The following is a 20,785-nucleotide window of genomic DNA, read 5'->3' as shown; positions in this document are numbered from 1 at the left end:
CATCGACTGCGCGAGGATACAGAGGAAATCGAAGGACCTGAATCTATAGGGGCCCTGGTGGCAACGGAAACCATGGAAGTCCCTGTCCCACTAGAGCTAATAACCAGGCAGTGTGTCACAGAGGGACACTCGCAGGCTGTGTGGCTAACTAAAAACATAGGGAGAGGGAAGGCTGCAGTTGGTTGGCAGGCCAGGAAGGTGACAGGAACAGACCGAAAAAACAGGGCATAGTACTCACCGAGTGTCGAATAAACATACGCGAAGGGAGACCCGTGCAGGGAAAAGTGTTTGTGAAGTAAAGGTTTAAGTGTTTCCGTGTGGAAAAAGTGTTAGAATTTCTCACAGAGCTCCTAACCGCTATGCTTACTGCAAAGCAGAAAAAAGAAGACTGAGGGAGACACCTGTGGCTCACAGGGATAAATGCAAGCTGAGCATGCTCAGTGCACTCAGTGGACCAGTGTCAGTCAAAGCTTTGTAGAAACTTTGACAGAAAAGTTTTCCGTACAGGGCTCCATCCTATAATGTCACCCATATGTGAGGACTACCATCCTGCTTGTCCTGTGAGAAAAAATCGTACACTCCCAGCTCTCGGACCACCTCAAATTCAACAACATACTTCACCCTTCACATTTCGGCTTCAGGAAAAACTTAAGCACAGAAACACTACTTCTCGCACTAAACGACACCATACTCAGAGGATTTGACAAAGGACAAAGCTTTTTATTAATCCTTCTACACTTATCGGCTGCCTTTGACACAGTCAACCATATCATCCTTCTCGACAGACTATCGGAAATAGGCGCCACAGGGATAACTTTACAATGGTTTGCATCCTACCCATCACACAGAAATTTCCAAGTACTATGCAACAACACCCTCTCGAACAAAGTCAATCTTAACACTGGAGTTCCCCAAGGATCTGCCCTATCAGCAACACTATGCAACATCTACCTTCTACCAATTTGTCACACACTCGAAAGACTTGGTCTGATTCACTTCCTATACGCCGATGATATACAAATATTTATCCCTATACAGAATACATTAGAAGAAAATCAAACAATGCTTATCCGTTCTAAAACTCATAATAAACCTCGACAAAACCGAAATAATCATACTAGATAGAACAACAACACTCTCACGCAACCACTCAAAATGGAAAACCCAAAATCATCAATCTCCCCTGTCTCGCATGCTCAAAACCTAGGAATCACCATTCACAAAGACCTATCATTCGAAATCCACATAACTAACAAGATTAAGGAAGGATACCACAAACTACTTACCCTCAGACGCCTTAAACCTTTCCTTTCACACGATGACTTCAGAACTGTCCTGCAGCTACTCATCTTCGCCAACCTTGGGTACTGCAATGCCCTACTACTGGGCCTACCACTCGCAACCATCCACCCGCTACAAATTCTGCAGAACGCAGCTGCCAGAATCCTAACTGGAACAAAGATACATGATCATATTAAGCCAACTCTTACAGCACTACACTGGTTCCCAATAAAATATCAAATAGACTATAAAGCATTAACAATCCTACATAAACTTATCATAGGACAACAATCCAACTGGCCAAACAAAACTACTGAGCTCCATACTCTGAAATGAGACTTACGCTCAAAAAATAAAGGCCTCCTCAAATTCCCTCCAACCAGAGCCACACTACTAAATACAACCCGTGAAAGCGCTATATCCATTGCCAGCCCTTCACTATGGAACTCACTCCCAACTGAACTAAAAACGCAACCCAACATAACTTTAAAAAAAGAACTGAAAACCTGGTTGTTCACCAAAGCCTATGCAAACTCACATTATCAACTGCACTGCCAGAAACCATTGAACACCAGCAACAAGAAACTACAATCCATCCCATGAACAATCACATTTCTACGACCTCTCGAAATTCTAAGACATTTATACCTAGCCTAAATAGCATATTTAACTGCATATTAACTACATGCCCAACCTGAAAGCCTGTTTCACTAACTGACCTGTTTGACTCATCCCACTTACTTTCCTACCCAACCACTTCACCCTGTAACCCCACCCTACTTGTACTAGTACATGCTATACCAACTAACCACAACTTAACACAAATTTGTAAACTGATTTGACGACTATATGCAGTAATTTGCGTTAACTAAAACACTTACCAATTTCTGTAAACCGTTCTGATGACGAAACCGAATGACGGTATACAAAACACGACAAATAAATAAATTATAAGCTTCCTCCCAAGAACTGGTGGAAAGGTTATTCTCCCAATTTAGATGTTAGTGTAAGAAAATGCCATACTGGGTCAGACCAAGGGTCCATCAAGCCCAGCATCCTGCTTCCAACAGTGGCCAATCCAGGCCACAAGAACCTGGCAAGTACCCAAAAACTAAGTCTATTCCATGTTATCATTGCTAATGTAAAGTCCCACTGTTCATACCTGTACGCCATATCCTCCTCACTTCCTTGTATTTGTACCTAAATGGTTCATCCAGATGCCTCTGTTCTCATGATCTCAATGAAATGCTACTGGATGCACTGGATGGATGCCACGGTTCTTCGTACAACTTTCACACTCCTCCCTGAGAATGATTGATTGAAAATTCATTCCTCCAAAAGGATATTGATCATCCTTTGGTTCTCTCTGAGAGACATCATGTCTTACAGATAGTAAAAGCTGGGTCTTGGATACTTAGGCAGCTAATAGAAATAAAGTTTTATGAAAATGAAACCAAAACACAGAGGAAGGAAGAGTAAAAAAACTTTCTCCTCCTAACAAAAGGTTTCCAATAAGCATGGCAAAAACAAAGGCACCTTATCTTTACTTCACCCAAGTCTCAATTCCATAGACCCAAGGGTCCTTCCCTACAAGACAAATAATACTGGAGCAGCAAAGGGACATGCTACCCTTGAAAGAGTCAACTAAAAATTCCACACACTAAGGAACTCACCACATGGGGTAGTAAAACAAACACCAATACTATTTCCGTTTCCCCCTATAAAGATGAGATGTTACTCTTAATAGGAATTCATAGGGTTCTCTACAATCACAAAGCATTAGATTTTTTTTTTATATGCATTTTTTAAACCATTTTTCTGCCTTACTCTATATTTGCATTGCATATTTTAGTATTCCAGCAGCATACCGTAATTTATTTATTTGGAGCAGTCATGGGCTATGATGGAGTAACAACTGTTAAAGGTCTAAGTAAATACAAGAGGAGGTCTTGAACCTTTTTTCCCAAAAAAAAAGTACTGCTTCTAAGGAAAAATATTTGACATTGAAATTGGGTATTATTCCGAAAACATTTCAGCTTTACCACATAGCAACTACACAGTCTAGTTAATAAACAGTGTTAAATATAACAGAATTGTGCAATGTGAAAAAGTTATGTTAGGAATGACCTTATTCATTAAGAATTGGCTATTCAGTACTACTACATCTTAACATTTTCACTTGCATAACTTTTCAGTTCTATTATTTAGCAGCTTAACTCCAGAAGGGGATGTGGATGATTCCACAATGTTGAGAGAACACTAGTTACAATTGTTTTCTCTGAAGCCAAGTGGAATCACTAGTCACATGTGGAATGCTTGTGTTACGAATTTTCTTTTTAAAATAAAGATAATCTTAAATTATAAAAATGAAGCCTAGGGAACCAGAGTTGGGTTTTAAACATCAAAAAGATTCTGGAGAATAGAATTCTCAATCCGTCTTTCACATTGGGTGTGTGTCTAGGCCAGGGGTCTTTGTGGGACACACACCAGTTGGGTTTTTGCAGTTTCCACAATGAATATGCATGAGATCTATTTGCATATGATAGAGGTAGTGCATGCAAATAGATTACATGCATATTCATTGTGCAAATCCTGAAACCCCAGTGGGTTGTAACTCTTGAGGATTGAGTTTTGTGACCCTTGGTCTAGGCAGCAATGGGTCATGAACTCTATGCCACAGTTTGAAAATCTCTTCTCTTCTGTTAAGGTTAGCCTGAGATGGGCTACTAATGTAGCCAAAGTTCTAATATTATGGGCCTTGACATGCCCCTTTTAAGGTAAAACTAGTTTGGGCAAAAGTGAAGGATATGTAATCTGTTAACCAATTAGATAATGTCTTCTTTGATACTGCAATCCTAGATTTTTTTTTTTGGGGTGGAAAGAAAATAAAAACTGCATGAACTTTCTAAAATCTTTAGTCTACTGTAGATAGAAATTGATGGATATTTTGCAATCTGAGGTTTGACCTTTATTGAAATGAGGCCTTGCGGGAAAAATGCTGGATGGACAAGTGACTGATTAAAATGGAAATCTGTCACAGCCTGAGGGAGGAATTTAGGGTGTAAATGTAGCACCACCTAGTTATGATGAAATTTAGTATGTCTTTTTTTTTTTTTCTTTCACCAGATGGCAATACTGCAAAGAAACATCAAGAACCAAGAGAAGTGCCTTGGAAACCAACAGGGAAACAGATTAATATGTTTATAACATAATCCATTGTGAACAAAGATTTATTTTTACAGATTAGGATTATTTCCATAATTCCTTTAACATACATTTTGTATGTTAACACTATTTGCAGAACTATATTATATACATTAGTATAACTGCCAATGATACTAAATATTCTTTAAAGAATAAACTTGATAAAATGGTTTGTGTTGTGCTGTCAAAAATATACCATCATGTACCTATCACTAAGAAAACTACAGTTCTACTGCTTAATTTAGACCAATATCTTTGATGCCTGTATATCCAAAATTATTAACAGAATCTGCTTTATAGCACTGGGTTGATTGAGTGATCTCTTTAAAGCTTATGCAATCAAAAAATGTTTTGTTAAAATAAGGTTTTACTATTTAATTTAATGTTAGGATCACATTGTACCTCCAGAGTCAAACTTATGAATGGAATGACAATTTCCTTGCATTTTGTCTTTGCAAGACAATTCAGTTTAAAGCAGAAGTCATTACATGGACAAGAAGCTGGCTAATGTTCACGCTATGTAAAACAAAAAGACATTGGTGAGAAGTTATATTGTACCTTCTGGGAGAGTATACATTTGTATAACCATATGCAGGCTAATGCCATTAGTTATCTGTACATTAAATGTATAAAACATTCCAGCTAATATGTGCAATATGTAAATACTGTAAAAAAGATGTGTGAAATAAATAATGTGTTTGGTATATTACATAGCTTGAGAAAAATCTTGACATCCCTTTTGAAGTTTAGCAAATCAGAAAATCAACAAACTTATAGGGCTACACTCTAAATAAGTATGAATTGTCATAATACAATATCATCATCCTTCCAAAAGTTTTCTATATTAATTCAGTTAAGATCTGCTTACCATTTCATTGTAGAAGGGAACAGCAACATAATTATGCAACAAATTCTGATTGGCTGAGAAGATGACACATAGGACCCTTGCTCAGATTCTGCAGCTCTCATTCTCTCATTAATACCTACTTTTAAGGAAAGATGTCCAGCCAAACCATTTGGAGGTCAAACTTCCTGAACCTCATCCTCAGGGTGAACACACACATCTAGTGGACTAAGAGAGTAAATCTTGTTCAGAGTCTGTAGTTCTCGCTCTCACTATTATCTCCTTTCAGAGGTAAGTCATAGCAGCATAGTAATGATGGCAGAAAAGGAACAAATGGCCCCTCCACTTCTTATAGTAGTATCTGTTGTGCCGTGCAGATTACCCCCATGTTGATTTTAAGGGTATTAATTGCTGCTCCATGCAGTTATTCCCAAGCCTTATGATAGCACATAAAACATGTACTACCAGCAACATTTTTACTGGGTGATGAGCCTTCTTGAAAATTCAGACAATGCTGATGTTTCTTATGGACTTGGCCTCAGAAGCAGTCCTGTGCTTTTTCCTTTAAATCTCCGTATCAGTATCCCAGACTATAAAAGTCAGGGCCCCTGTTGGTTGTCGTCTGAAACCAATTCCTCTTCCCCCAGTAACCTCCCCCCCCCCCCCCCCCCCATCAAAGCAGAGAGTAATGTAGCTCTATCAAAAGCATCAAGGCTTATTGGTTAAGGGTAGTAATTCTTTGCCATCTGTTAAGGATAATAATTGCTGCTCTGTGCAGATTGCCCAGACCATAAAAGTCAGGTTGTAGTCTGAATCCAGCTCCCCTTTTCCCCCTACCATTGAAGTGGAGAGCAATGTTGCAGTTGCTTCAAAAGTGTCAGGGCTTATTGTTTAAGGGCAGTAACCACCGCACTAGCAAGTTACCTCCATGCACCCTTTTCTTCATTTCCATCCTCTAGCCTTTAGGGATACAGTTTTTTTAATCCCATGCCACTTTGAATTCTTTGACTGCTTTTGTCTTCACTACCTCCTCCAAAAGGGAATTCCAAGCAACCACCACCCTCTCTATGAAAAAATATTTTCTGGTGTTTGTTCTGAGTCATCCCCCCTAGAGTCACTTCGTAACCTCTAATTCTACTGATTTCTTTCCAACCGAAAAGGTTTGAAGTTCATGCATCATTAAAACCTTTCAGGTATCTGAAGGTCTGTATCATATCTCCCATGCACTTCCTCTCTTCCAAGATATACCTATTTAGATCCTTCAGCCTTTCGTCATAAGTCTTCTGATACTGACCCCACACCATTTCGCAGGTGTCCTTCAGTTTTATTTTATTTTTTTAATTTATACTTTATTAAATTTCTCATACATTTTACAATGAAAAAGAAACAGGCAACTTGGATAACATAACATAATATTTCAAATATTAAATTTAACAGGAAATAAAAATATGTTCTTCCAACATCAAGTCCACATTAATTAGAAGAGCCTGTTACTAACTTAGAAAATATAAAGGAAACATTTATAATCCTATATGAATAATCAGAGACTAAAAATCCAATTACTATTACAAATCCCTCATCCACCTTTATCAGAAAGGAATACCTCTAGATGAGAAGGATCAAGAAAAACAAATTTGTTTATTTGAAGTGTAATAAAACACTTACAAGGGAACTTGACGAAAATGTGGCCCCAAGGGCCAACACTCTTTGCCTCATCGTAAGGAATTATTTCCTTCTTAACTGTGTGTTCCTCGACACGTCTGGGAAAACCTGGACTATCTTACCACAAAACAAGAAACTTTTGGGGCAGATTTTAAATACTTGCGCGAGCGCGTACTTTTGTTCTCGCAGCAGGCGCGAACAAAAGTATGCTGGATTTTATAAGATACGCGCGTAGCTTATAAAATCCGGGGTCGGCGCGCGCAAGGGGGTGCACATTTGTGCAACCTGCGCGTGCCGAGCCCAGCGCGTGCTGCCTGTTCCCTCCGAGGCTGCTCCAATTTCGGAGCGGCCTCGGAGGGAACTTTCCTTCGCCCTCCCACCACCTTCCCCTCCCTTCCCCTACCTAACCCCTCCCCCTTGCCTTTGTCGGCAAAGTTACGCCTGCTGAAAGCAGGCGTAACTTTGCGCGCGTCAGCCGGCTGCCCCGCTCCGTGGTCCGGTCCCGGGGGCTGTTCCGGAGGCCGCGGCCACGCCCCCGTCGCCACCCCCAAAACGCCACGCCCCCTAAACGCCACGTCATCCTGCCACACCCCCGACAGGAAGCCCCGGGACTTATGCACGTCCCGGGGCTCTGCGCGCGCCGGCGGCCTATGCAAAATAGGCGCGCCGGCGCGTGAGGGCCCTGCGCGCGTAAATCCTTCCGGATTTACGCGCGCAGGGCCCTCGTAAATCCGGAAGGATTTACGCGCGCAGGGGTTTTAAAATCCGCCCCTTTATTTTTAAAATACTTTTGTAAGACAAGATTTTTATCCTGCTCCAATCCAAAAGCCACTATTAATGAGGCTCTTGTAGGAATATAATCTGTTGAAGCCTCTAGGAAGGATGTTAAATTTGAGCTTGTATTATTTAATATATCTATCCCACTTTCAGGCACTATACATTCCCTCCTCAATTTAGATATATAATGCATCTTTGAAATTAGTAAATCATTAGATATACATAAAATTTCTTTTATATATTTTCTAAACAATTCCTGTGCTGACAATAACCTTGTAAATGGAAAATTCAAAAAACGTAAGTTCTTACTACACGAATTATTTCCAAATCTTCCAGATTTCTATATATTATCAAGGTATCTTTTATGAAGGTAGTCCCAGTTGTTATGCTCAGGCTTGTGAACCCTTGGACCGACAGGAGGATGGTATACCTAGGGAGGTGGATCCGTAGGTTCTCCTGTCGGGTGGCGAGGCAGAACGGAAGATGCAACCAGCTGACCCTCGGCACTGGAGACTGAGGTGACTGTGGAGGCAGATGAGGAGTCGTGACGTTGAGGAGACAACTGTGTCTTTGCCAGTGGAAGCCCGCGGTCCCCCCGGGAGGAGCCCGTAGGGACCTGGGCCGCTGGGACTTAGGTGGGCTCTTGGAGACGATGGTCCAGGAGAAGTCCAAGGTCAAGGGCCAGAGGGTCGTCGCTTACCAGTCCGAGGTCACACACCAAGGAATCGCCGCTTGCCAGTCCGAAGTCAGGAATCACTAAGACGAGACAGGAAACCAAGAAGCAAGGATCCAAAGCACAAGAAGACTCACCGAAGCAAGCAGACTCAAACAACGCTACCAGGAGACTTTGCCAAGTCAAGGAATGAGCAGAGGAAGTCTCCTTAAATACTTCCTCTGTTCTGGCTCATTGGAAACAGATGCAGGCATTTAAGGGAATGGGTCCCTTTAAATTTAGAAAGGAGGCGTGGCCTCGTGCCTAAGATGGCAGCGGCCATCTTTGATTCCCGGCCCGCAGGGGAAGCCGCCCGATGCCGCGAGGGGGGGGAGCAGGGACAGCTCCCAAGCCCAGCGTCCATTATAGTGACCCGTGCTGGCGCGTGAAGGCGACAGGCCCCAGCCTCCTGCACCTTACCCGACGCTGCTGCGGCGGCCCGCTGCTTTGGGACAGGTAGGGGCTGCGGCCGCGGAACATAACAGTACCCTCCTCTTTAGGGCGCCTCCCCGGAGGCCTGGGCTTAGACGGATGGTCTCTATGAAACTGGTCAAGCAAGCCCCGGTCAAGAATGTTGACCAACGGCTCCCAGGTGTTTTCTTCGGGGCTGAACCCCTCCCAAGCTAGCAGATACTCCCATTTTTTTCGATGATTTTGCATGTCCAACACCTCTCAGACCTGATAGGTGAGGTCGTCTTCAGAGGAGATAGGTTGGGGAGTCGGAGGTGTACTGGAAGACCAGGATAGTACCAGAGGCTTCAAAAGGGAGGCATGGAACGTGTTGTGTATCTTGAGTGAAGGCGGTAGCCGAAGCTGATATGATGCTGCACCAATCCGTCAAAGGATGGGAAATGGCCCAATAAACGAGGAGCCCAGTCGCGCTGATGGCAGCTTTAGGCGAATAAACTGGGTGCTCAGCCAGACCTTTTGACCAGGTCTCAGAGGCGGGTACGGCCTCCGTCGCTGATCGGCATACCTTTTTGCCACTTGACTGGCTTTAATCAGTGCGTGCCATGTGGAGATCCACAGGTGGTGCAGTTCGTCCGCTGAGAGCTGGGCTACCGGGAACGTGACAGAAATGGGAACAGGCAGCGGCGGGCGTGGCTGCTTCCCATAGACTATCTGGAATGTGGAGGATCCGGTAGCCATGGGAATTAAGTGCAAATTCCGCCCATGGTAATAGGCTTGCCCAGTCGTCCTTTCTCATTTACGTAGATGCGGAGGAACTGCTTTAGGGTTTGGTTCGTTCTCTCCGCTAGACCGTTGGTCTGAGGGTGGTAAGCAGAAGTGTAGTCCAGGGTGACGTCAAACTTCTGGCAGAGGGCCCTCCAGAATCAGGCAGTGAATTGTGGGCCTCGGACCGAGAGGATGCATCTGGGAAGACCATGCAGTCTAAAAATGTGCTGGACGAACAGCTGGGCCAACTGTGGTGCGGACGGCAACCCTGGAAGGGGCACGAAATGTGCCATTTTGTTAAATCGATCGATGACCACCCATATGACAGTGTTCCCACTCGATGACGGCAGATCGACCACGAAGTCCGTCGCAAGATGGGTCCATGGTCCGAGGGAGCTGGTAGTGGCTGAAGCAAGCCTGGGGTCGAACCTGGGATCCTTTTAAGATGGGCACATGATTGCAGGACTCTACAAAGGACCGGACATCCTTGTTGACCTTTGGCCACCAATAATATTGGTGAAGGGTCTGTAAGGTCCGATATTGTCCTGGATGACCGGAGCAACGGGAGTCATGAGCCCATGCCAGGACTTGTTTCCACAGGTGCGGCGGAACCAGAGTTTTCCCGGGAGGGATAGCCGTGGTGGCGGACAGTAAGACACGTGATGGCTCGATGATGAACTGAGGGTCATCAGAAGTCTCTGTGGTCTTGAAGACACGTGACAAGGCGTCGGCCTTGAGATTCTTCCTGGCCGGTCTGTAGCGTAGGACGAAGTTGAAGCAGGTGAAGAATAATGCCCAACATGTCTGTCGAGGATTGAGTCGCTGTGCCCGGTGTAGGTACTCAAGATTTTTATGATCCGTGTAGACCGTAAACTGATTTTGTGCCCCCTCTAAGCAAGGACGCCATTCTTCTAGGGCCACTTTAGTGGCTAGGAGCTCCTTGTCGCCAATGGCGTAATTCTGCTCTGCCGGAGAGAACTGACTAGAGAGGAAGGCACATGGACATAGCTTGTGATTTTTCGAAGTCTGGCTCAGAACATCCCCCACGCCTTCTGAGGATGCATCCACTTCGATGACGAACGGCCGTTGCGGATCCGGATGGCGTAGGAACAGCTGTTGCAGGAACGCCTCTTTGAGTCTGAGGAAGGCTTTCTTCCTTTTCAAAATTTTCCCAAGGGGCGTGCCCCTTTGGCACGTAGCTTTGGCAGCGCCGGAAGCTGCACACCGCTGTGCAGCTCTTTAAATTGGCACAGCAGCCGTCAGTTCTTGATGACGTCAAATGGGGCGGGAGACAAGATTTTCTGCTCACCAGCAACAGTCCTGTCTACCCTAACTCCTTCCTGGGCGTATGTCCTCAGGCAAGCTCCCCCTTCAGCTTTATTTTACTCAATCCCTTGGTTATCCTCCATGTATCCAAGTGCTTGTTGTTTGACAAGGTTAGAAAAAACAGTTCCACTATTGTGTGAAAACAATTTTGCAGGCAAACCTTTGCTATTTAACATTCTGAGAGGCCTCAGTGAGCACAGTGAACTACTCACGGTATCAAGGTCCATTCCCATGCAGTGTGAGGGACATTTTTTTTTTAGTTACATGCTAAGCAGCTTTAGAAACCTGAAGCCTTTTTCTCATCCATATTTAAAAATAAAGGGCTCCTGTCAAATTAAACAAAAATATAATATTTTTTTAAAGGGAGGTAAATTTCTAAAGATAAATTTCTAAAGAAAATATGAGAGAACCTGAGGGAACTTGTGTGATGTGAGAAACTGCTGCTGAAAAATGCTATCCATTCCAAGGATGAAACAAGACAGTGAGGTCAATATTTTAAAACAAAATATTTATCAGGCCGATACAGTACAGTGCGCTCCAACTGGACACGTGTTTTCCCTTACCCCTTATTCAGTAAGGGGAGGAAAACGTGCGTCCAACCCGTGGCACCTAATAGCACCCTCAACATGCAAATGCATGTTGATGGCCCTATTAAGTATGCGCGCGGGATACAGAAAGTAAAATGTGCAGCCAAGCCGCACATTTTACTTTCAGAAATTAGCGCCGACCCAAAGGTCGGCGCTAATTTCTTCCAGCACCGGGAAAGTGCACAGAAAAGCAGTAAAAACTGCTTTTCTGTGCACCCTCCGACTTAATATCATAGCGATATTAAATTGGAGGTCCCGAAGAGTAAAAAAAAATTTGAATTCGGCCCGCGGCTGTCGGGCCGAAAACCGGACGCTCAATTTTACCGGCGTCCGGTTCCCGAGCCCGTGGCTGTCAGCGGGCTCGAGAACCGACGCCGGCAAAATTGAGCGTCCTTTTTGACAGGAGCGGCGGCTGACAGCCGCCGCTCCTGTCAAAAAGGAGGCGCTAGGGATGTGTTAGTGTCCTTTTTGACAGGGATGTGCTAGTGTCCTTTTTGACAGGAGCGGCGGCTGACAGCCGCCGCTCCTGTCAAAAAGGAGGCGCTAGGGATGTGCTAGTGTCCCTAGCGCCTCCTTTTACCCGGATCTACAGCCGGACCTAATTTAAATACTGAATCGCGCGCACCGGCGTTTGCCCGCTCTCCCGCAGACTTTACTGTATCGACCCGTATGTAAGATAGCCATGAACTCCCAGGGGCCCATTTCTCGACAAAATCCAGCTAACTTACCTTGATTTGAACTAGGTAAAGAGTACATCAAGAAAGGTAGAACATGAAACAAATCTACTCTTCTTTCACCTTTCATCACTCCAAATCACATTAAATCTTCACTGCTGGTAACTGTGCTGTTCGTACGTATGACTGTGCATGTAAAACTGCCCCCCAAAACCCAACTCACTCCACAAACCTCACTCCAAGTTACTAGTGTCCCCTCTTATAGTGGTATAAAAAGTTCATATATAAGTGAGGCTCCACAGATTCTGTCTCTCTCTTTCTTCCCCTCTTGAACCACAATTTGCGATAAAAACATTTTCAGCTGGTAACACACACAGCTAACACAGGCACAATGCACAGGAAAAAGATTTAGTTATTTCCGGCGTTAAATCCTGCCCAGAATCCATTTCCCGTGCAGGTACTGGGATTATGGCTTTCAAGGACAGGAGCCTCGCCAGGGTAACTTCTAATGCCGCCTTCTTGTGGATTGGACACGGAGACTCCACAAACCTGTCCGGAGGGGTGTGATGGAAGTCCAGATAATAGCCCTCTCGGATGATGGCGAGGACCCACTGGTCCGACGTAATCTCGACCCATCTGGGGTAGAAGAGGGTTAACCTGCCCCCTATGGCTCCGTCCCCCGGATGGATCGGCTGATTCTCATTGCGAGGCGCGGCCGGGACCTGAACCCGAGCCGGCTCCCCTCTTACCTGATCCTCGGCGCTTTCCGGCTGTAACCCGGGCGGTCTCCGGCTGCGGGGGGAGAGGGGAAATACCTTCACCGCCGCGCTCGAGGAAGTGCACCCGCTGCCTCTAAGCCACCGAACTCGTCTCGCTCGGGGCTAAGTCCACGCCGGGACCGAGGCGCCTCTCAGCCAGGCCTGAGCCCTTCTCGCTCGGGGGCTAGATCCCTGCCGCAAACCGGCCACCGGACCGAGGCTCTTACCTCCGAGGGACCACGGAAATCACTTCGGAAACTCGACTGGGGGAGGGACCCGAGGGTATCACTGCAGGAGTGCGGGGCTTGTCTTCTGAGAAATTTGTAAAGTAGAAAGTAGTATTGGAAAACACACTCAGCGAGCGTGCAGGCTCTCCAAACTGCTTTGGAGACGGAAATTACTGAGTTGCTTCACTTCCTGTGGGAGTATATGTACCCATGCTGATGTCAGATCCGTCTCCAACTGCTAGCACGAGCACACTATACCCCACTTGTTCTGAGTCCATCTGGCTACATGCCAGGAAAGTGATATTTCAAAAGCTCCAAGAGGGAGGATATGAACAGCCACTTGCTTAAAATTAACAACTGAAAGTCTGTAGTGCTTGGTCACACACAGAGCATTATGGTAAATGCATTGTTTGTGAATGCAACATTTACAGGCCTCTACAGACCAGAGAGAGAAAACTGAGCCCTGCCACTATGGCTGTAGACCTAATTGTGCAAGCTACTTGTCATGTAATCGATGTAGTCATATCTCTGACAGCCCTCCCTGTCAGTGGCATTTGCTGTAAACAGATAGCCAGAGAGGGACTAGAGAAAGAAGCAGTGCTCTTACCTATAAGCCAACTGTCACCATAGAGGCTGTCTTCAAAATTTTTAAACATACCAGACTGCCTAAGTATAAAAGGTATCATGCGTGGCTCCCTGGTACCTGGCGACCTTATCCAGGATGCACAGTCAAGTGTCATAGACCACTTACACTTTGATGGAGTAGAAGAGTTTTCGGTTGGTAGATCTCCTCCCTGACATGGGGTGGGATGATGGCTATGTGAGTGCAGTTTATAGCTCCCAGAATATTAGGAAAGTTGGCAATGGCATAAAAACGTCTCTTCCAGTCCAGGAAGTCCTGCCTTTCACAAGGGAATATTACGTAACAATTAATGAGGCCTCGTACAGCTGGAAAAAAATATTTGGGACATTCTCCCAACAACCTGCCTGTTTGTAAAGAGCCAGATCCATAAAATGCAGGGCGCACAACAGTTTGGTAAGGCCTGGTATAGAACGTGACTTTTATATGACCGGATCCAGATTGCCTTAGAGTTCTTGATATAATTCCATGATAGCCTGAGAACTCAGGTGATATCTCATAATCACATGTTCCTCTGGCATCCCCAGCAATGTTGTTTGTGGATGAAATATGTGCTCCCAATACTGCCTGCATGCGCTCCTGCCTGGCAAGCCCTGCCATGGGCCAGGGTACTCTATCAGCTGGGCTTGAAGCTCTGGCTCCGGTGTCTATACTTCCCGTAGGAGGTGTTTGAACATTTATTGCCTGTTGTAGTAGTAATAGTTGAGCAGTCCAAAGCAGCTATTATCCCACTACTAGCACACTTCCCCCTAACAGTGTAACTTTCGGAAGAAAGGGCAGGTATGAAAAGCTGTTTTTATTGGGCCAGTAGGGCTTAATAGCTGTGTCTGAGAGAAGGCTTCTTTATCAAGTGCCATAATAGCCACGATCCATGACTGCTGCTATGGTGTGATAATTTTCCACTATAATGCAAAAAAAAAAAAAAAGTTATTTTCTATATTAAATCCTGCATCATATATTTTACCGCAAAATGCAGTAGGGATCCCTCATTTGCATATTTTTCTGATTTTGCATACTCATATTTACATGCTAATGCTCACCGCGATAAACATTGCATCTCTATTGCGCATTAGACCCCATTTATTGCACCCTAAGGCCCTAAAGCAGCGATGAATGGCCCAATTAGATTGTAAGGGGATAAGGAAATACCTACAGTACTTGATTGTAATTTGCTTTGAAGCACCATAATGCAGGAGAAATTAAATTTACCTGATAATTTCCTTTCCTCTAAGGAAGGCAGGCCAATCCACACATGTGAGTTTTCCACTTCTACCAGCAGATGGAGATGGAGTAAAGTTGACATCATAGACATATAACCCTACCCAGACATTGGCCTGCCAGTATACTCTGGAAAAGTCAAACTGATTATACTTTAACATGACATAACAGTCAACCACTCATGATTCCAACCGATTGGGAATGCTAAGATCAGACAAAAGAATTACATTCACTAAACTAAGTGTTTGTTATGACACTTACCAGTCCAACAAATAAACAGGAACAAAACTCTACATCGTATGCAGATAAGGATAAAATAAAGACAAGACAGCAACTGAGGGCGGGTTGTGGATTGGCTTAGCAAGTAATAATTTTGCCTTCCTCTGCACTCAGGTAGGCCAATCCACAGGAATGGGATGTAGCAAAGGTACTTCCGAACAGGGCGAGAGGCTGCCCATGGTTCAGTCAACAATGCCTGAGCAAAGCCAGCGTCCTTCTGAATCTGATCGTCCAAGCAGTAATGCTTGGAAAAGGTGTTTAAGGAGGACCACGTTGCTGCTCGGCAAATCTCGACAGCTGAAAATAATCAAAGTTTCACCCATGATTCCTTTGCCTAAGCTCTAACTTGCTTAGGCAAAGGAATCTTGGCATCCACACAGGCAGTCATGATGACTTCCTTAACCCAACGAGCTACAGTTGTCCGCATCACCTGTTTGCCTCCACCATGGCATACAGACAGTCAAGACTTCCTGACAGATTTAGTAATCTTCAAGTACCGCATCAGATGCTGCTTGACATCCAAGGTACATAAAGCAAAATTGCTTACCTTGTAATAGGTGTTATCCCAGGACAGCAGGATGTAGTCCTCACATATGGGTGACGTCATTCACGGAGCCCTTAAGCGGGAAAAACTTCTGGCAAAGTTTCTAGAAGCTTTTAACTGGCTGCCCGAGGCTACTGAGCATGCCCGGCATGCCATGATATTCCCTGCCACAGGGGTCTCACTTCAGTCTTGTATGTAGCAATAAGCGTTAGCAAAATAAAATAATAAAGTCTGAGGCCCAACTCCGCGGGGTGGCGGGTGGGTTCCGTGAGGACTACATCCTGCTGTCCTGGGATAACACCTATTACAAGGTAAGCAATTTTGCTTTATCCCAGGACAAGCAGGATGCTAGTCCTCACATATGGGTGATTAGCAAGCTAGAGGCTGAGGCATTGTCCATGCAGGTAGCAGTAATGCGTTGTTGAGGAAATGATTCAGCCGACGTTCACAGCAGATTGGTTGTAGAAGGAGTTGGGATTAAACTGGAAACAAGTTCTTTAAGACAGATTGTCCATAGGCTGAAGCTTGTCGTCCTTCCTTGTCCAAACAGTAATGAGCTGCAAAGGTGTGAAGAGAACTCCATGTTGCTGCTTTACAAATGTCAATGATTGGCACTGAACGAAAATGTGCTACTGAGGTTGACATTGCTCTTACTGAATGTGCCTTTACTCGCCCTTGGAGAGGAAGGCCTGCTTTTTCATAGCAAAATTGTATGCAATCTGCTAACCAATTGGATAGAGTATGCTTTCCCACTGCTTTACCTGGCTTATTTGGATCGTAAGAGACAAAAAGCTGGTTGGATTTTCTGAGGGACGTAGTGCGATTTAAATAAAAGGACAATGCACGTTTACAGTCCAAAGTGTGTAAAGCTCTTTCCCCTTGGTGAGAGTGAGGCCTTGGAAAGAATGTGGGGAGAACTATTGTTTGATTTAAGTGGAATTCCGTAACTACTTTAGGAAGGAATTTTGGGTGTGTTCGGAGAACCACTCTGTCATGGAGAAACTTTGTATAAGGTTCATACGTGACAAGTGCTTGTAACTCACTAACCCTTCTAGCTGATGTAATGGCTATGAGGAAAATAGTTTTCCATGTGAGAAATTTAAGATTACAGGAATCTATGGGTTCGAAAGGAGAACACATTAATCCTGTTAAAACCAGATTCAGGTCCCATTGTGTGACTGGAGGCCGAACTGGTGGTTTAAGTTGAGTTAGACCTCTCATGAATCTACTGACGAGAGGTTGTGTGGATATATTGGTGCATCTCCTATCTTGTTATGATAAGCTGAGATTGCGCTTAAATGTACTCTGATTGATGATGTCTGAAGACCAGAGTCTGATAGATAGTACAAATAGTCTAGAAGAGAAGATGTGGGGCAAGTGAAGGGATCAATATTGTTTTGCTTGCACCAGACAGTAAACCGTTTCCATTTGAAAGAATAATTCTTTCTTGTGGAAGGTTTGCGTGAAGCTATAAGCACTTGAGAAACATTAGTTGAAAGATTGAGTGGTTGTAGTATTAAGCTTTCAACATCCATGCAGTCAGGGATAGGGATTGAAGGTTGGGATGTCGCAACCGACCCTGATCCTGGGTGATGAGATTGGGAGCTACTCCCAGGCGTATTGGATCCCTGACTGAAAGGTCTAGCAGTGTGGGGAACCATACTTGTCGAGGCCAATACGGGGCTATGAGTATCATGGACCCCTTGTCCTGTTGTAGCTTCACCAACGTCTTGGTGATAAGCGTTATTGGAGGATATGCATATAGTAGGCCTGAGTTCCAAGGGCGAGCAAAAGCGTCCTTGGCTGGCTGGTTCTTCTGTTTGTGTAGAGAACAGAAGTTGTCCACTTTGTGGTTCAGATGCGACGCAAAGAGGTCTGTTGTTGGTTGTCCCCAACATTGGAATATTTTGGTCGCTATCGAGGGATTCAGAGACCACTCGTGTGGTTGGAACTGGCGACTGAGACGGTCGGCTAGTACATTTTGAATCCCTGCTAGATAAGTAGCCTGTAGGAACATTGAGTGAGTCAAGGCCCAGTCCCAAATTTGTGCAGCTTCTTGACAAAGGAGATACGAGCCTGTACCTCCCTGTTTGTTGATGTACCACATGGCTACCTTATTGTCTGTCTGGATCAGCACAGTCTTGTGTGACAGGCAATCCTTGAACGCATGCAGCGCATAACGTATAGCTCGAAGTTCCAGAAAGTTGATTTGATATGTGGCTTCGAGTTTTGTCCATGTTCCTTGAGTTTGAAACGAGTCTATGTGAGCTCCCCACCCTAAGGTGGATGCATCTGTAGTTAATGTTATCTGAGGGACTGGTTTTTGGAAGGGTAGGCCCTTGCGTAAATTGTCCTTGATTGTCCACCATTGTAGCGAGGAGCGTAGTTGGTGGGTTACTTGGATTTGATAATGTAGTGGTTGTATGGCTTGGATCCATTGTGATCGAAGAGTCCATTGGGTTAGTCGCATGGCTAGTCTTGCCATAGGAGTGACGTGAACCGTTGAAGCCATGTGGTCTAGTAAGATTAGAAACTGATGAGCTGTCGCTTGTCGTTGTATGGAAATTGAGTACGCCAACTGGGACAGTGTGACTGCACGATCTTCTGGAAGAAAAGCTTGTGTTTAATTCTGCTCCTATGAATTGGAGTAGATAAGAAGGGTTCAGGTGGGATTTTTGATAATTGATGAGAAATCCCAGTTTGTGAAGTAACTGTATTGTGTAATGTAGAGAAGTTAGTGCTCCTTGTTGTGATTGACTTTTTATTAGCCAATCGTCGAGATAAGGAAAAACATGAACCCCTTGTTTGTGCAAGTGTCCCGCTATCACTGCCAGGCATTTGGTGAATACTCTGGGAGCTGAAGCTAGGCCGAATGGCAACACTCTGTATTGGAAATGCTGATTTCCTACTGTGAATCGCAGATACTTGCGATGAGGTGGAAATATGGGAATGTGAGTGTATGCATCTTGAAGATCCAGAGAACAAAGCCAATCTTCCCTTTTGTATTAATGGAAGCATGGTGCCTAGGGACACCATCCTGAATTTTTCTTTTCTTAGGAATTTGTTGAGATTTCTGAGATCTAGAATGGGCCGTAGGCCTCCGGTTTTCTTTGGAATGAGGAAATACCGGGAATAGAATCCTCTTCCCTTCTGAGTGTGTGGTACGTGTTCCACAGCTTTTGCTTTCAGAAGAGCAGATAATTCTGTTTGTAACTGAGGTATGTGATTGAGATGGGAGTTTTGTGGTGGAAACTCCTGAGGGAGAGATAAGAAATCTAGGCGGTAGCCTTGATGAACAATGGACAGGACCCAATGATCTGTTGTAATGTTTGTCCATTCTTTGTAAAAATGGGAAATTCTCCCTCCAACTGGCAATTTGGGATACGGATTGGGTAGTTGGCTCTGCACTCTGGGATGTGTTTCAAAAACCCGAGGTGGAACCTGTTTGAGGAGGTGGCTATGGCCTCACAGACCGCTGTTGTCTTTGTTGTGGTCATTGTTGAGACCTTGGAGGTCTTGACCTAGAGGCCTGAGGATAATACCTCTTTGGTCGGTAGAAGGGACATTTAGCCTCCCTACGTGGTGGTCTGCGAGCTGTATGAGTTGCAGTGTCGTGAGGTAGAGTTGATAATTGCTTCAGCGTTTCTGAATGTTCCCGAAGCTGGGCAACTGCATCTTGCACCTTGGTGCCAAACAAGTTGTCTCCCTGACAAGGCAGGTCAACTAATTTGTCTTGGACCTCAGGGCGTAAATCTGAAGCCTTTAGCCAGGCCCACCTTCTGGCACTGATGCAGCTGTTCTTGATGATGTTTCGAAAGCATCATAGGCTGCCCTTACCTCATGCTTTCCTGCATCTAGGCCCTTTTGAACAATTTGCTGTGCTGCCTCTTGTTGTTGCTGAGGCAGGGATGGTAGAAACTCTTCGATTTGTTTCCAGAGATTTCTCTGGTGCTGCGTCATATAAAGCTGATATGCAGCAATCTTAGAGTTCAGCATGGCTCCTTAGTAGATTTTTCTTCCCATTAAATCTAAAAATCTACTATCTTTCCCTGGAGGGATTGAGGCATGTGTTCTGGATCTGCGGGATTTTTTCTGGGCAGATTCCACCACCAGGGAGTTGTGAGGGAGTTGAGGTTTCTCAAATCCTGGTGCTGCTTGTACAAGATAAGTGGAGTCTACTCTCCTGTTTACAGCTGGGGTTGTGCATGGGTGTTCCCATATTCTCTGCTGAAGCTGTAAAAGCACTTCATGCACTGGTATGGCTAAATTGTGTTTAGGAGTATCCACAAATTGTAGTATTTCAAGGGTTTGTTGCCTCTCATCTCTTTCAGCCTGGAGTTGGAAGGGTATGGACTCAGACATTTCCTGAATAAAAGAGGAAAATGAAAGGTCTTCTGGAGGTGACTGCTTTTTAGCTTGAGGCGGAGTATTCTCAGATAAAAAATCCTCTGAGGAATGCTCTGATTCTGTGTCTGACCATGTGTCTGACGTAGGTTGGTATTGAGGAGGTTCCAGCCTTTTAGATGGGGGAACTCCTGAAGGCCCTTGTAAGGGATCTTGAGGGTCTGGTGTACCCTCTCTGTCCTCATCCTCTATTTCCTCTTCCTCTTGACCAGGTCCTATAGGCAAGGATGCTAAGAGGTCTTGGTACCTTTTAGTGAGGATGCTATGTAGTCTTGCTTCAGAGGTAGAAGTATCTGGAGCTGGAATGGAAGAATGTTTAAATTTTCCTGATGATTTTTTTGCTGTAGGTGTCTTTTCTGGTACAGGTGTTCTAGTTGGTGCTAGAGTGTACAAAGACATCGATTGTGCTGGAGTTGGAATCGATGAAGTATGAAATGTGAACATGGAGATTGGGATCATCGATGAAATGGGC

General features: G+C 44.7%; 1 protein-coding gene across 1 annotated transcript in view; it reads left to right on the top strand.

The window, feature by feature from the left end:
• The window catches only part of ALKAL2 (ALK and LTK ligand 2), a 70,979-nt gene extending 65,785 nt beyond the window's left edge, over positions 1-5,194 (top strand). The window contains exon 5 of the mRNA XM_029595780.1: positions 4,408-5,194. The gene's annotated coding sequence lies outside the window, so the exon portion shown is untranslated. The remainder of the gene's footprint in view (positions 1-4,407) is intronic.
• Positions 5,195-20,785: the final 15,591 nt, after the last annotated feature.

The sequence above is a fragment of the Rhinatrema bivittatum genome, chromosome 3, assembly GCF_901001135.1.
Source record: "Rhinatrema bivittatum chromosome 3, aRhiBiv1.1, whole genome shotgun sequence".
Classification (NCBI taxonomy): Eukaryota; Metazoa; Chordata; class Amphibia; order Gymnophiona; family Rhinatrematidae; genus Rhinatrema; species Rhinatrema bivittatum.
The sequence above is the reverse complement of the archived record's forward strand: the minus strand, read 5'-3'. Positions and strand labels throughout refer to the sequence as shown.